The sequence below is a fragment of the Lepisma saccharinum genome, chromosome 4 (assembly GCF_977018435.1).
Source record: "Lepisma saccharinum chromosome 4, izLepSacc3.1, whole genome shotgun sequence".
NCBI lineage: Eukaryota > Metazoa > Arthropoda > Insecta > Zygentoma > Lepismatidae > Lepisma > Lepisma saccharinum.
Window position 1 is genome coordinate 71,845,816 of NC_139232.1, and position 17,134 is coordinate 71,862,949.

The following is a 17,134-nucleotide window of genomic DNA, read 5'->3' on the forward strand; positions in this document are numbered from 1 at the left end:
CAAGATATTGAAGCTTTAATCAAGCCACTGGGCATCAAAAATTTTAGAGGTGTGTACATGTCTGATTCTTTACCAGAACAACCACTCAACAAAGAGTGTTAATTTGGATAAGTACAAAAATCAGGGCACTCACTGGATTTGTTATCTTAAATATTTAAACAATGAGGCATTTGTGTTTGATTCATTTGGAGGTGTTCCACCTGAAAATTTAGTAAAATATCTAAAATCAACTAATCTTTATTACAATAATGCCCGTGTTCAAAATTTCAAAGATGTTAATTGTGGACATCTGTGCTTATCTGTTCTTAGATATATGTCTCAAATAAATAAACCATCAATTGAAAATTTTCAAAAGGCCTTGTGGTATCTGAAACATCATGGGGGTATTCCATCTCACCAGCCAAAATTCAATATTGAAACTTAGATTACATAATGATATAGTATATCCCAAAACAATAGCTCTCAGAGCATTTTATGGCATGTACTTGATCCCTAATATTACACACCACAACAACAAAATTGCAGTAGGGGATCAAATAATTGTCATCACTCCAGGGCAATATAATCTATCCACTCTAAATGCTCAATTACCCAGAGGTATAGTATTAACTCAAAATTCTGTCACTCACAGAGTAGAGATTGTATCTGCTACAGAAACAGTGGATCTGGGTACTATAGGAGAGCTGATAGGCTTTGAGAACAACACAAAACTTGAACCAGCCATCAAACACACTGCTATTAATATACCTAAATTCTTAGCCATAGAGACTCTGAATATTCACTGTAATGTGGCTGAGGGTATGATCACCAAATCAAATGGCATAGGCACTCACAAACAAACTGGCATCATTGCAACATTCAAACCTAATTCTGAATTTATGGAGCCAATCATCTACACTCCATCCCCAACATTATATTTTCCTGTGTGCCATAATAGAATAGATAACATTGAATTGATGGTCACTAATGAAAAAGAAGAATTAGTTGATTTTGCTGGAGCCACAACAACTGCAATCATAGAGATTAATATTTAAATAAAAATACATACAAAAAAAATGGAAAATATTGAGAGTTATGAGTTACAATCATTCCCCCCAAACAGGAGGACCTTCGCAAATTTAAATCAACCCAACACAGAGATTGAGGTTGATCTTGATGTAGGGGATGGCTTTATACACCCCCACAGAGCAGATCTATACATCAAATTTGATGTTGTAAAGCTCGATGGTACAGATTATCCGGCAAATTCAAATATAAGATTGGTAGACAATTTTGTGCCGCATCTGTTCTCTGAAATTTATATCAGAAAGCATGGTGTTGTTATAAACAGAGTGGATTATCCCGGCATTACCTCCACAGCTTTGGCCACACTAAAATTATCCAAAACCGAGGCTTCATACTACAAAATAGGTGGATTTGAGGCTGGTGATAAAATTATATCTAAGAGCCACACAGTGCTGTTCCCCATGCGCCTGTTGCCAGGATTCTTTTCAGATTACAAAGATATTATGTGGAAGGGTGGTTTAAGAATCACATTTAGAAGAGCTGCCAATGATAATAATGCTTTGATGAGGTACAGCACATTAAACTCTACAGGGGAAGCTCTGCCCAATACCCTACCTGATGAAGGCAAATGCATTATTCAGACTATGGAGCTAAGAATCCCAGTTGTTGAATATGAAGCCAGTTATGCTCTTAAATACGAAGCAGATACAATAAAAAATCCACAGATTCCTTTACAATTTTATACATATCAATGTGTTCAGAAGCCCGCCGCTGGTACTTATTATGAGTTTGATGCTACAAATTCATTCTCCAGTATACAATATGACATGCCGGATTTTGTGGTGGTACTGTTTCAGACTGGAAGACACAATAATCAGGAAAAAAATTCAAGTAGATTTGATAACTGCAACATCAAGAACATATATCTTAAAAATGGCAGAAATGAGGTATTTCCTAGAGAAAATTATAATTTAGACATTTCCAAGGATGATTTTCTTAAATTATATGAAGCATTTACAGCATACAAAAGGGTCACTACTGGCAATACTGACATGTATTACACACCAGATGAATTCAAAGCACAGAGACCCATGTTTGTCATCAACACTTCAAAAAGGAAACAAGTTGTGGTTAATGACAGGACAAACATTAAAATTATCTGTGAATTCCACAATACACTCCCCGATGACACCATATGTAGTGTTATTCTCATAGGGTAAAAATCATATATTTATGATGTAAGAAATGAGAGAGTCACAGAGCAATTCTAGAAGAATTACATTATCTTAATATTAGATAAACAAATTGAACCTGGTATCCAATTGAACTTAAACCGGAAGTAAATATGTGTGGGTGTGGGTGGGTGTGGGTGTGTGTGTGTTAATACGTTTGGCTTAGTTTTAGGTGTGGGCAAAAAAAAAATATCAAGAGGGGCATATTTTTGACAGGATTATGGACAACAATCTGACAGAAGTGCCTTTTGTAAGTGTGGACAAATCAATCTGAGGGGGCTCATCATTTCACAGGAACTTCCCGAGGGCATTTTTACAAAAATCTTTGATTAGACGGGGTTCCACACTTGAGCAAAAAGCTCATATGGGCATGTTGAGCTAGTTTTAAGTGTAGGCAAATCTGCCTGAGGGGGGTTCATCATTTCCTGAGTTTATAATATCATCAATTACACTACTGTTATTAGTTCTCTGCTTATATAAACACTCACTCTAATGCACATATTTGTTTATATTAGCAGTAATGTTTCACTAAGTTGATAATGTTAATTTCCCATTCTACACCCAGTAGTTTTTCAGCGCTCGTTATTATTTAAGTCGGGGCAGATTAGCCAGGTGCCTGGGGCGGTAGATTTGAAGGTTTTGCACCTTTTAAATTAGTACTGATGCCCATCTAACCTTAGCACGAAACAATAAATTATAATAAAGTTCATGTGTTTAAATTGGAAAATAAAGATATGAGAAAATTCAAAACATTTGTTCGTAACAGATCAACACGGGGATAAATTTTATTCCTGTTTTTTTTAACAACCCATAAGTTTGTTCATTATTATTGAAAAGTACAGAAAACAAACTTGTTTAACTAAATATTAATTGTATTACTCGTTACCTGAAAAAGTAATTCCAGAAACGTTACTATTACAGTTGCCGTTACTGCTTTACATGAAACCAGTAATACTCTTATTGTTGCAGTTTGCAACAATTTAAATATTGTATTTCTTTTATATATACATTTATTTGTAATGGTTTACAACGCGAGAGTAATCTTTAATGTCTTTTTCTTTCGCGTTGTGCATTGTAGATGGATTAAAGTGGTCGTGAGAGAGATTATTCCTTCAGATTTAGTGATGGCAGTTTTAGTCCATAAACCAATCAGTGTTCAAAGTCATGTCCCATTCTTGAGAAATGTGTAGTAATTTTTATTTGGTATTTTATGGTAATGCGTTCTACGTGATGAGAGTTTCGCAGCATCTGTACGCATGAATCTTTCTAAATTTAAACTTTATAATTCTTGTACATACACCTTTATTTGTAATTAACGTAATTATTTAGAGTCTGATTGTTTTCCAAAGAAATTGATATGGCGTTGTGCATTGAAGAATATTCGCAGTCGTTCAATACAAATGACGTTTAGATATTTTTCTTCTTTCCCATCACGTGTTGGCAGTTTCAGCCCACGACGCAAAACAGTGTGCAAAGTCGTCTACAAATATACGTTAAGAGATGAAATGAACGTAGGGTAAAAAAAGAACGCTGCATTTTTTTTTGTTACAACATGGATTTAAATATGGAATATTTACAATTCATTTCAAACTTTGTGTCTTGCAAATTATCACCAACAAAATTCCGGTGCGTGCACAAAAGTATATACGAATGTTAAAGTTTCACATCCAGGAGTTTGGAGTTGACAGGTTGAAGTGAACTTACGACCATGTTAGTTTAGTAGCATGTGTGCCGATGGATATTTGTAAACCGCGAATTTTCGTGGGTGATTTCAGAATTTCATTTTTCTTGAATGGAAGTCGCTTCTCACCTTTACTCACCTAACACAACGTAACATAACCTTGCCGTGAAAGGTTCGTGGGGCTATCCGTTCAATTTTCTAATTTTTAAAAACGAATTTAACAATGTTGCCTAACCTAACCTATCCTTGCCGTGAGTGGTTCGTGGGGCTATCCGTGCTTTCTTTCTAATTTTTAAAAACGAATTTCACTATGTTGCTTAACCTAACTCAACCTAACCTAACCTTGTCGTGAATGGTTCGTGGGGCTATCCGTGCTTTTTTCTAATTTTTATAAACGAATTTAACTATGTTGCCTAACCTAACTCAACCTAACCTAACCTTGTCGTGAATGGTTCGTGGGGCTATCCGAGCATTTCTTCTAGTTTTAAAAACGAATTTAACTATGTAGCCTAACCTAACTCAACCTAACCTAACCTTGTCATGAATGGTACGTGGTGCTCTCCGTGCATTTTTCTAATTTTACAAACGAATTTAACTATGTTGCCTAACCTAACTCAACCTAACCTAACCTTGCCGGGAATGGTTCGTGCGGCTATCCGTGTATTTTTGTAATTCTTAAAACGAATTTAACTATGTTGCCTAACCTAACTCAACCTAACCTAACCTTGCCGTGAAAGGTTCGTGGGGCTATCCGTGCTTTTACCTGATTTTATAAAGGAATTTTACTATGTTGCCTAACCTAACTCAACCTAACCTAACCTTGCCGTGAATGGTTCGTGGGGCTATCCGTGAATTTTACTAATTTTTAAAACGAATTTAACTATGCTGCTTAACCTAACTCAACCTAACCTAACCTTGCCGTGAATGGTTCGTGGGGCTATCCGCGCATTTTTGTAATTTTAAAAAACGAATTTAACTATGTTGCCTAACCTAACTCAACCTAACCTAACCTTGCCGTGAAAGGTTCGTGGTGCTCTCCGTGCATTTTTCTAATTTTACAAACGAATTTAACTATGTTGCCTAAACTAAACCTTGCCGTGAATGGTTCGTGGGGCTATCCTTGCATTTTTCTAATTTTTAAAAACGAATTTAACTATTTTGCCTAACCTAACTCAACCTAACCTAACCTTGTCGTGAATGGTTCGTGGGGCTATCCGTGCTTTTTTCTACTTTTATAGACGAATTTAACAATGTTGCCTAACCTAACTCAACCTAACCTAACCTTGTCGTGAATGGTTCGTGGGGCTATCCGTGCTTTTTTCTAATTTTATAAACGAATTTAACTATGTTGCCTAACCTAACTCAACCTAACCTAACCTTGTCGTGAAGGGTTCGTGGGGCTATCCGTGTTTTTTTTGTAATTTTTAAAAACGAATTTAACTATTTTGCCTAACCTAACTCAACCTAACCTAACCTTGTCGTGAATGGTTCGTGGGCCTCTCCGTGTTTTTCCAATTTTATAAACGAATTTAACTATGTTCCCTAACCTAACTCAACCTAACCTAACCTTGCCGTGAATGGTTCGTGGGGCTATCCGTGCTTTTTTCTAATTTTTAAAAACGAATTTAACTATGTTACCTAACCTAACTCAACCTAACCTAACCTTGCCGTGAATGGTTCGTGGGGCTATCCGTGCTTTTTTCAAATTTTTAAAAACGAATTTAACTATGTTGCCTAACCTAATTCAACCTAACCTAACCTTGTCGTGAATGGTTCGTGGGGCTATCCGTGCTTTTTTCTAATTTTATAAACGAATTTAACTATGTTGCCTAACCTAACTCAACCTAACCTAACCTTATCGTGAAGGGTTCGTGGGGCTATCCGTGTTTTTTTTGTAATTTTAAAAAACGAAATTAACTATGTTCCCTAACCGAACTCAACCTAACCTAACCTTGTCGTGAATGGTTCGTGTGTCTATCCGTGCTTTTTTCTATTTTTTTAAAAACGAATTTAACTATGTTGCCTAACATAACTCAACCTAACCTAACCTTGTCGTGAGTGGTTCGTGGGGCCATCCGTGCTTTTTTCTAATTTTATAAAGCAATTTAACTATATTGCCTAACCAAACTCAACCTAACCTAACCTTGTCGTGAATGGTTCGTGGGGCTATCCTTGCATTTTTCTAATTTTTAAAAACGAATTTAACTATGTTTCGTAACCTAACTCAACCTAACCTAACATTGTCGTGAATGGTTCGTGGGGCTATCCGTGCTTTTTTCTAATTTTATAAACGAATTTAACTATGTTGCCTAACCTAACTCAACCTAACCTAACCTTGCCGTGAATGGTTCTTGGGGCTATCCGTGCTTTTTTCTAATTTTTAAAAACGAATTTAACTATGTTGCCTAACCTAACTCAACCTAACCTAACCTTGTCGTGAATGGTTCGTGGGGCTATCCGTGCTTTTTTCTAATTTTTATAAACGAATTTAACTATGTTGCCTAACCTAACTCAACCTAACCTAACCTTGTCGTGAATGGTTCGTGGGGCTATCCGAGCATTTCTTCTAGTTTTAAAAACGAATTTAACTATGTAGCCTAACCTAACTCAACCTAACCTAACCTTGTCGTGAATGGTACGTGGGGCTATCCGTGAATTTTACTATTTTTTTAACGAATTTAACTATGTTGCCTAACCTAACTCAACCTAACCTAACCTTGCCGGGAATGGTTCGTGGGGCTCTCCGTGCATTTTTCTAATTTTATAAACGAATTTAACTATGTTGCCTAAACTAACTCAACCTAAACTAACCTGGCCGTGAGTGGTTCCTGGGGCTATCTGTGAATTTTTGTTATTTTTAAAGTGCGACTTTTCACGCGACGAAAATCGTCCATTTTCAAACATTTGCAGGCGGAAAACTATTCGAAATTTCCAAATATAACCTTCAAATCGAACGATCGGAATACCTCGGTAGCTAATCGCCCGAAACAACTTGTAACCAAAATGCACCGGTTTTAGGTTTACTCGAACGTACGAATCATGTTTCAGTTCTTCGGATATGCACGTTCCCATCACAGACGATCGCTGTGCCGCATACGGAGCTCCAACGCGTATCCCGATTTTTGTGCGTGGACAACGTCCAACCTGCTTTGAGAACACATGGGAAAATCCGACATTCCTGTCGATACGGATACGTTAAAAAATTAAAAATGGCTGAAAATTCGATGCGCCCTGGGGGCCAGGGGGGCGCCCCCGACCAAACATTTCGACATTTCCCCACAACTTTCCAACACTCCGAAAAAAATGGCTATCTCAGTTTTTCGTACATACCACAGATTAAGCTACTGTCTTACGCCACCGGAGGACGCTGTGACGTCACTCGTATATGCAACAAAAAATGTGCGATTTTCAAACTTTTTGCAGAGCTTCACTAAATCATGAACTGCAACTACGCTATCAAAGGTGAAGAAAGGAAATTTTGCAGGCGTGCGCAGGAGGGTGCACCCTACGACCCCAAATCAAAATGACGGCCTCTACACATCACCAAATTCCCATGGGGGCCCGCGAACCGCATGTTGACGTCATCACCTCAACCTGCAAGCTATATATCAAAACGATCTGAGCGCCTCACGGTGGACACTGGAGCAACCAAAAAAATTTCAACACGAGGGGGACATGTTGGCTAACCTTCCCCACCCCCCTTTTCCTATAACTAACTAACTAACTCTCTAGCCTTCTTAAACCCGAAGGTTCATGGCTGCAGCAACACAGGCCTTCCATGTTTCCCTATTTTGAGCAAGTTCTATATACTCTTTTCCATCCCTACCGATTTCCCTTAGGTCCATCTCAACGTTGTCCCTCCATCTTCGTCTTGGCCTTCCTACAGGTCTCTTACCATCAGGTTTCCCAACAAGAATCCTGTAAACTCCTCTTTCCTCTCCCATTCGTGCCACATGGCCTGCCCACCTAAGTCTTCTTGATTTAATTATTCTAATAATATCTGGACATGAATACAAATTATGTAGTTCTAAATTATGTAACCTTCTCCACTCACCTGTCTCCTCATCCCTTTTGGGTCCAAATATTTTCCTAAGGATCTTATTTTCAAATACTCTCAATTTATGTTCCTCTTTCAATGTAAGGGACCAAGTTTCACATGCATATAATACTACAGGCAAAATTACTGTTTTGTATATTTTAACTTTCAGTTTCTTAGATATTAAACGAGAAGACAAAAGTTTATGAAGAGAGAAGTAACATGCATTTCCTGAATTAAGCCTACTTTTTATTTCCTCTTTAATATAATTTTCATTTGTTAATATTACTCCTAAGTATTTGAATTTGGAAACTGGTTCAAAGGAGTTGTTATCAATAATTAGATTTTGATTATTACCTAACACTTGGTTTCGGCCTGTAAGCATATATTTAGTTTTCTCTTTGTTAACTTCCAAACCTATCTCTTTAGCAGTTTTGAAAAATATTTTAGCATTATTCTTAATTGTATTCACATCATCCCCCAGTAAGTCTACATCATCTGCATATGCTAACAACTGAGTCGCACCATTTAATTTTAGTCCTTCTTTAGTTTCTTTTACCTTCCTAACAGCATATTCTAAGGCAAAATTAAAGAGCAATGGAGATAATGCATCTCCTTGTTTTAACCCATCATGAATTGTAAATTTGTCAGACATATTAATACCCACACGAATTTTACTTTCTGTTTCACTGGTGCATACTTTTATCATACTAACAAGCTTCTTAGGTATTCCAAACTCAACTAATATATTATATAGTTTATCTCTTTTGACTGAATCATATGCTTTTTTGAAATCAATGAATAGCTGATGGACATTTTAATTATATTTCCACTTTTTTTCAAGTGTCTGTCTGATGTGAAAAATTTGATCTGTAGTTGATCTGTTACGTTTAAATCCACATTGATAATCACCTATAATTTCATTAGCATATGGGGTTAGTCTTGTTAAAATAATGTTAGATAATATTTTATATGTTGTTGAGAGTAGAGAAATTCCACGGTAATTATTGCAGTTCATTTTATCACCTTTTTTAAACACAGGAACAATTATGGATTCTTTCCACTGTTGAGGGATTTCTTCTTTATTCCATATTAAACAGATTAATTTATGAATTTGATACATTAATGAATTTCCACCATATTTAATTAACTCAGCTGGTATTAAATCAATGCCAGGTGCTTTGTTATTCTTTAGCCTTTTAATAGCATCTTTAACTTCAGTCAAGTTGGGTTCTGGAACTAAAGGTTCTGCTGTGTGTACTTCATTCACTTCTGATTTATCTCCTACATGGACATTTAAAAGGTCATTAAAGTAGTTCTTCCATCTATTTAGAATATCACTTGGGTCAGCTAGAAAATCACCGTCTTTATCTTTTATCAAGTTTACTTTAGGTTGCCACCCCTTTCTAAATTCATTTACACCTTTATATAAATCTCTGATATTTTTATTTTTGCTGTTTGTTTCAATTTCGTTAATTTTGGTTTTCAAGTAAACTCTTTTTTTACTTCTAAACGTGCGAACTTCTCGCTTTATTCTATTATAATTGTTTAGATTTGTATCATCAGAGTTATTTAACCACCTAAGTCTAGCCTGATTTCTTATTTCTATTAGATTATGACATTCATTATCAAACCATGGCTTACTTTTTCTCGGTTTATGGTATCCTATACTTTCTTTAGCTGCTGATTCTATTGCATTACGTATGTGCTCCCAATTCTTATTTACGTCTGTTTCATTTATATTTTCATCATCATTTAAATCCTGCAAAACATCAAATCTATTTGACAGTTTAATTTGGTAATCTTTCTTAATTCTTTCATCAGTAAACTTTCCTGTATCAAATTTTAGAACTTTTAGATTTTGTTGCTTATGATTTATCACTGAGAGTCTTTCTCTTAATTTAGCAATTACTAAATAATGGTCACTAGCACAGTCAGCACCTCTATGTGTACGAACGTCAATTATACTAGTATGCCTTCTCTTATCAATGAGAATATGATCTATCTGATTGTGAGTTTTACCATCTGGAGAAGACCAGGTATATTTATGGATATCTTTATGTTTAAAAGTGGTACTTTTCGCAATTAAATTCTTTGAGGTTGCAAAAGTAATCAATCTTATACCATTATCATTACTTAATTCATGAAGACTTTCTTTACCAATCGTGGGTTTAAATGTCTCTTCTTTGCCAATTTGTGCATTACAGTCACCTAACAGAATTTTCATATCATACTGAGAAAATGTATCAAAGACCTGTTCTAACTCTGCATAAAAATCATCTTTAGTATTATCATCTTTATCTTCCGTTGGTGCATGTATGTTTATTAAAACAATTTTACACCACCTACCCTGTAAAACTGCATATGATATCCTATCATTAATAAATTCTACTGTTTTAAGAGCCGATATAATTCTATTATTTATGAAAAAGCCTGTTCCAAAATTATGATTTTCAGTACCACCATAGAAAAAAGTATAATTTTTAGTTTTACAATTCCCTTCTCCTGGCCACCTAACTTCCTGGACAGCTACTACATCTAATTTATACTTAACTATCTCATTAACTGTACACTGAAATGCCCCAGGCCGGTAAAGGCTCAGAACATTCCAGGTGCCTAATTTAATATCCTTCTTCCTAACGTAGATCTTATCCTTAGTCCAGAGACCTCCCAAAGTAGTCCCCACCCGGAGATCCGAACGGGGGACTATTTTACCTCCGGAATATTTTACCTTGGGAACATCCATGGCCTTATATTGTTGTTTCTTGACATGTGTTTTTACAGTGCAGAGTTGTCAGCTCTACGCCTAACCCCCAATATGAATGGAGGAACTACTACACAAGACGAACACAAACACATTAGGCAGCACAACTACTACACAAGACACACACAAACACATCACAACTACAACAAAATATAAACACAAACACACCACAACTACTACACAAGACAAACACAAACAAATTAGACAGCACAACTACTACGCAAGACAAAACCAACATACTAGACAGCACAACTACTACACATACATACTAGACAGCACAACTACAACACAAGACACATACATACACACCACCGATACTACACAAGACAAACAGAAACACATTATACAGCATAACTACTACACAAAATAAACACAAACACACTAGGCACTACAACTACTACACAAAACAAACCCAAAAACACTACACAGCACAACTACTGCACAAGACACACAAACACATAACAACCACTACACAAGATAAAACACAAATGCACAACTACTACTACACAAGATTATATATACACACATACACACACATACACACACACACACACACACACACACACACACACACACACACACACACATATATAATTTTCTACTTTTTAATTTCTTTTCTGTTAACCTCAGATAGCAACAATCCACACAAATGTTTCAGTGACATTTGTTGCGAGACTGTAGTCTCATAATTTTTCAATCATTCAGTAAGTTAAAACTCAAATCTCCATGACATCATCCTCTGGTTTGCCAAAGCCAAGAACCTAGCGATGGGTTCGAATCCCAGCTTGGGCACGGGTGTTGTTTGCGAGTGGCCCTTCATCAATTTCATCATATCATCACTCCTCTTCATCTTCGCAATTAACCAAAAGTGGCAGAAAAGCAAAGTAAAATAAACCAAACCTAGTGAGGTAAAAACTCCATCATAGAAACAACAACGATGGTTGTTTTCAGACATACTAAACTGACCCACAAAAAATGAACAGGAGGGGTTATTGCTAGACTTTTGTATCTGCAAATTGGTAATATATCATAGTACAGTGGGATCCATGAGTATCACCGTGCAAACTGTCCATCACCATGTTCGTCTACTTTATTTGACCCAATAAGAGCTTCAAGAATTAAAAGAAAGCTCAAAACAAACTGTTGACAACTTCTGCTCCAGCATACATGAATATCCATCGCTTAAAAACACACAGGATGTAACAGAAAAATTAATGAAAATAGTCATGGACAACTTGCACGGCAATACTCAAGGATCCCACTGTACATGTGCAGTTTCATAAAAATCACTTCACAGACTCCAGTCGTAGTATTTCAAACACAAAATCATTTTATCTTGAGAAATACATTTTTGAAGATATTTTATGTCAAAAACACAATGTACGAGGGGTGATCAGCATGCTCTGCCCCTGACACACTTCCAGTTCTTGGAGAGAGAAAAAATGTTTCATGTGCTGCATAGTCTATCTTAGTCAGGAACATCCACCAAGATTCCTTGATCGCATGCTTTTTGTTTTGTTTTGCATGTGACTGAAGTGTGAGAAGTGTAAGCATTCCACAGATGGAGAAAACGGATATTCGTGCAGTCATGAAACATTTGCTGAAAAAAACTGTCACTAACGGACATTTATGATGATATAAGGAAGACAGTAGGGGAGTCTGTCCCCTCATATGATATGGTTAAAACATCTAAAAAAATACCTGCCTGGGAAGAGTTTCAACGCAATTCTGAAGTGGTGGATGCTGGTTTCAGGAGCAGTCGGAAGATTTTTTCTTGCCAGAATTGAAGCCCTAGAGCACAAAATGGAAAAGTGCACTGAAGTTGCAGGGGACCATGTTGAAAAATAAGAGTAGTTCAATGATCCTGTGGCAAAGTCTTCTACATCAGGGGCAGATCATGCTGATCAACCCTCGTATTTTGCTAATTAAACCAGGGAATTATGATACTTACCCATCTTCAGTTTTCAGACTTATCTTCTCCTTCTTTATTACACCACTCTTTGGTGATTGTGTTCCTTTTCTTCTTTTCTTTGTGCTGTAACAATAAATAAATATCAGTGTTCCCATTAATAAATTAAATTAGGTTTGATTGATTGATTGATTTAGTTTATTTTACTTCGCGTTTTGTGCCTCTTGGCTAATTTGCGAAGATGGGGATGAGTGATGAAATGATGAAATTGATGAATGGACATTCACAAACAACCAAGCCCGACCAGGATTCGAACCCGGGACCCTTGGCGTAGCAGCGCGATGTGCTAACCACTCGGCCACAGGGTCGGGCTAAATTAAATTAGGAACTTACTTGACATCCATAATATAGTTTTGTGGCATCAAAAATATTATTTTGAGCATTAGCAAATCTGTAGCATTGTTGTACTTTGTACATGTTAAATATGGTAAACAGTATTTCTCAATATTGAAATAAAATACAAATTTCCTAAATCAAACTTATCTACTTTGTATTGACCTCTGGAAAACTTAGGCACTCTATCGTTACCAGCCATACCCGGAAAACCTATACTAAGAATTTCCCAACTCCCGAGAGCACTATAAAAGGGGTTAACCTGCCTCAGGAGGAGAAGCCAACAAGAATGCCAAGGGTAGAGATCGGATTGCGAGAGCGCGACAGTGACAGACACAGAGAGTCGACTACAGGACCGCCTAGAAGCCGCATTTAATCATGGCAGTATGTATCCACATTCACGACATACGAAAATTGGTAGATTAGGTTAGGTTCGGAGTGTTCACTGGTAATAACTTTTCTAAGTCATGTTTTGGAAGTCTCCTCTTAGTCATGTTATTTGCAAACATTTTCATCAGTCTTTTAAAAGTCCTGATTGAGTCAGTTTTCTGATTTGCAGTGTTCACTGAACCCTCTTAACCTAACCTACGTGAAGTTAAATTAAGAAAACATACAAAAATGAAGAACTTCCTACCTATTCAAATGTCGAGACATACTACACTTATTGTCTTTCTTCTTCTTCCAATGTGGAGACATACTACACCTACGGTATACCAAGCAAGACACCTCAGGCCAGCCAGGAGGACCAGCACCCAGCCAATCGTTCCAGCATCCAGGCGATCCCGAGAAGTACCTGTCCCTTTATGGTGCTAATCCTTTCGTCCCTAACTTCTCCCTTCTATTATTCTATTGGAGTGATATAGCTTACCAAATAAAACTGTCAAATAGCTAGTCAATTTGTGGTACTTTAATTATTTGCTCTACCTCCGACTCGTCCCCCGTTGGTCAACGGGTCCTACCCTCAAATACAGAGGGGGAAATCCGGTACGGCTAAGGCTTTGACAATCCCAATTGTGTCTCCAGGGACCAGACCTGGAACAGAACATTAGCGCGTAACGCTATCATTGATAAGCCTTATACAGTGGGATCTTCTTAATTTGAACTCCGAGGGAACTATACCTATCTTTATCCGTATTCCCGGCAAAAATTTCGAAACTTGGAATCTGGTGAAAAAATGGAAAAATTCCAAAATGGCGACCAAAATGAAAGCGGTGGAAACAGAATCTATTCATAATTCCGTAGGCCCGTCCACGGTATGTGACGTCCACCTACCGTGGTTTTCCAAAAACACTCGAAAGAGGCCGCTGGGGTCGCGCAAAGTCCGAAAGTGACACTTTTCACGTGACGAAAATCCGCCATTTTCAAACAGTTGCACACGGGAAACGGTTCGAAATTTCGAAATATCAATATCCAGTGCGACGATGGGAATACCTCGGTAAGTAATCGGCAACAGCAACTTTTCCCCACACTCCACCGGATTCCCGAAACCGTGAACGGACAAATTGATGTTTCAGTTTTTCGGATATCCACGTTCAAATTTCGGGGTGTCGCAGCGCCCACAACAGAGCTCCAACGCGTCCTCCGATTTTTGTCCACAAACAACTTGCGACCTGCTTCCGGAATCCATCGACAAATCCGATCCTGCTGTCATAACCGCAACATAAAAAAAATCCAAAATGGCAGAAATTTCGATGCGCCCTCAGGGGCAGGGGGCGCACCCGACCAAAAATTTCGACATTTCCCCCCAACTTTGTAACACTCCCTAAAAAATGGCTATCTCAGTTTTTTCGTACATAGCACACATTACGCTACTGTCTTACGCCACCCGTAGACGCGGTGACGTCACTCGTATATGCGAGAAAAAACGCAATTTTTAACCGTTTTTGCAGAGCTACGTTTGATGTTCAACTGCACCCAAACTACTAAAGCTGAAGTTCCAAAATTTTGCAAGCGCAAGCACCAAACAGCAGAGAACAACGTCCAACTAAAATGGTGCTTTCGACGCATCACCGAATTCCGATGGGGGCCTGCGAACCGCATGGTGACGTCATCACCTCAACCTGCACGCTAAATATCAAAACGATCTGAGCGCCTCACGGTGGACACTGGAGCAACCAAAAAAATTTCTCCATCCAGGAGACATGTCGGGCAACCTTCCCCACCCCCCTTTCCCTATACCTATCTTTGTCTGCTTTCCCGCCAAAAATTCCGAAACTTGAAATTTCGTGAAAAAATGGAAACATTGGAAAATGGCGGCCAAAATTAAACCGGTGGAAATCCAAAATATCGATAATTCTGTAGGCCCGTCCACGGTATGTGACGTCCACCTACAGTGGTTTTACCGAGACACGTAGAAGAGGGCGCTGGAGTTGCGCAAAGGTCCGAAAGTGTGACTTTTCACGTGAGAAAAATCCGCCATTTTGAAACAATTACACAGGCTAAACGGTTCGAAATTTCGAAATATAACCTTCAAATGGAACGATCGGAATACCTCGGTAGCTAATCGCCCGCAACAACTTGTACCCAAAATGCACCGGTTTTGAGTTTACTCGAACGTACGAATCGATGTTTCAGTTTTTCGGATACGCACGTTCCCATCACAGACGATCGCTGTGCCGCGTACGGAGCTCCAACGCGTATCCCGATTTTTGTGCGTGGACAACGTCCAACCTGCTTTGAGAACACATGGGAAAATCCGACATTCCTGTCGATACGGATACGTTAAAAAATTAAAAATGGCTGAAAATTCGATGCGCCCTGGGGGCCAGGGGGGCGCCCCCGACCAAAAATTTCGACATTTCCCCACAACTTTCCAACACTCCGAAAAAAATGGCTATCTCAGTTTTTTCGTACATAGCACAGATTAAGCTACTGTCTTACGCCACCGGAGGACGCTGTGACGTCACTCGTATATGCAACAAAAAATGTGCGATTTTCAAACTTTTTGCAGAGCTTCACTAAATCATGAACTGCAACTACGCTATCAAAGGTGAAGAAAGGAAATTTTGCAGGCGTGCGCAGGAGGGTGCACCCTACGACCCTAAACCAAAATGGTGACCTCCACATATCACCAAATACCAATCGAGGCCCGCGAACCGCACTGTGACGTCATCAGCTCAACCTGCACGCTACACGTGAAAACGATCTGAGCGCCTCACGGTGGACACTGGAGCAACCAAAAAAATATCAACATGTAGCGGACATGTCGGGCAACCTTCCCCATCCCCCGTTTCCCTATACCTATCTTTATCCGTTTTCCCGCCAAAAATTCCGAAACTCGGAATTTCGTCTAAAAATGGCAAAATTCCAAAATGGCGGCGAAAATGAAACCGGTGGAAATCCAAAATATCGATAATTCTGTAGGCCCGTCCACGGTATGTGACGTCCACCTACAGTGGTTTTCCCAAGACACGTAAAAGAGGGCGCTGGAGTTGCGCAAAGGTTCGAAAGTGTGAATTTTCACGTGAGAAAAATCGGACATTTTGAAATAGTTACACAGGCGAAACGATTCGAAATTTCGAAATATAACCTTCAAATGGAACGATCGGAATACCTCGGTAGCTAATCGCCCGCAACAACTTGTACCCAGAATGCACCGGTTTTGAGTTTACTCGAACGTACGAATCGATGTTTCAGTGTTTCGGATAGGCACGTTCCCATCACAGACGATCGCTGTGCCGCATACGGAGCTCCAACTTTCCTCCGTTTTTTGCAGAGGTACGTTAGATGACGAACTGCCCGCAAACCATTAAAGCTGAAGTTCCGAAATTTTGCACACGCAAGGACGAAAGTACAGAGTACAATGTCCAACCAAAATGGTGCCTTCGTGCCCCACCCCCTCCCAATGCAAGACCCGCAAAGGACATCGTGACGTCATCGGCCGTACCTGCACGCTATACTTGGAAACGATCTGAGCGCCTCACGGTGGACACTGGAGCAACCAAAAAAATTTCAGCACGAAGGGGACATGTAGCCCAACATTTCCCACACCCCTTTCCCTATACCCATCTTCAATTGTTTTTCCGGCAAAAATTCCGAAACTCGAAAATTCGTGTATAAATGACAAAATTCCAAAATGGCGGTCAAACTGAAAGCGGTGGAAATCGAAACTATT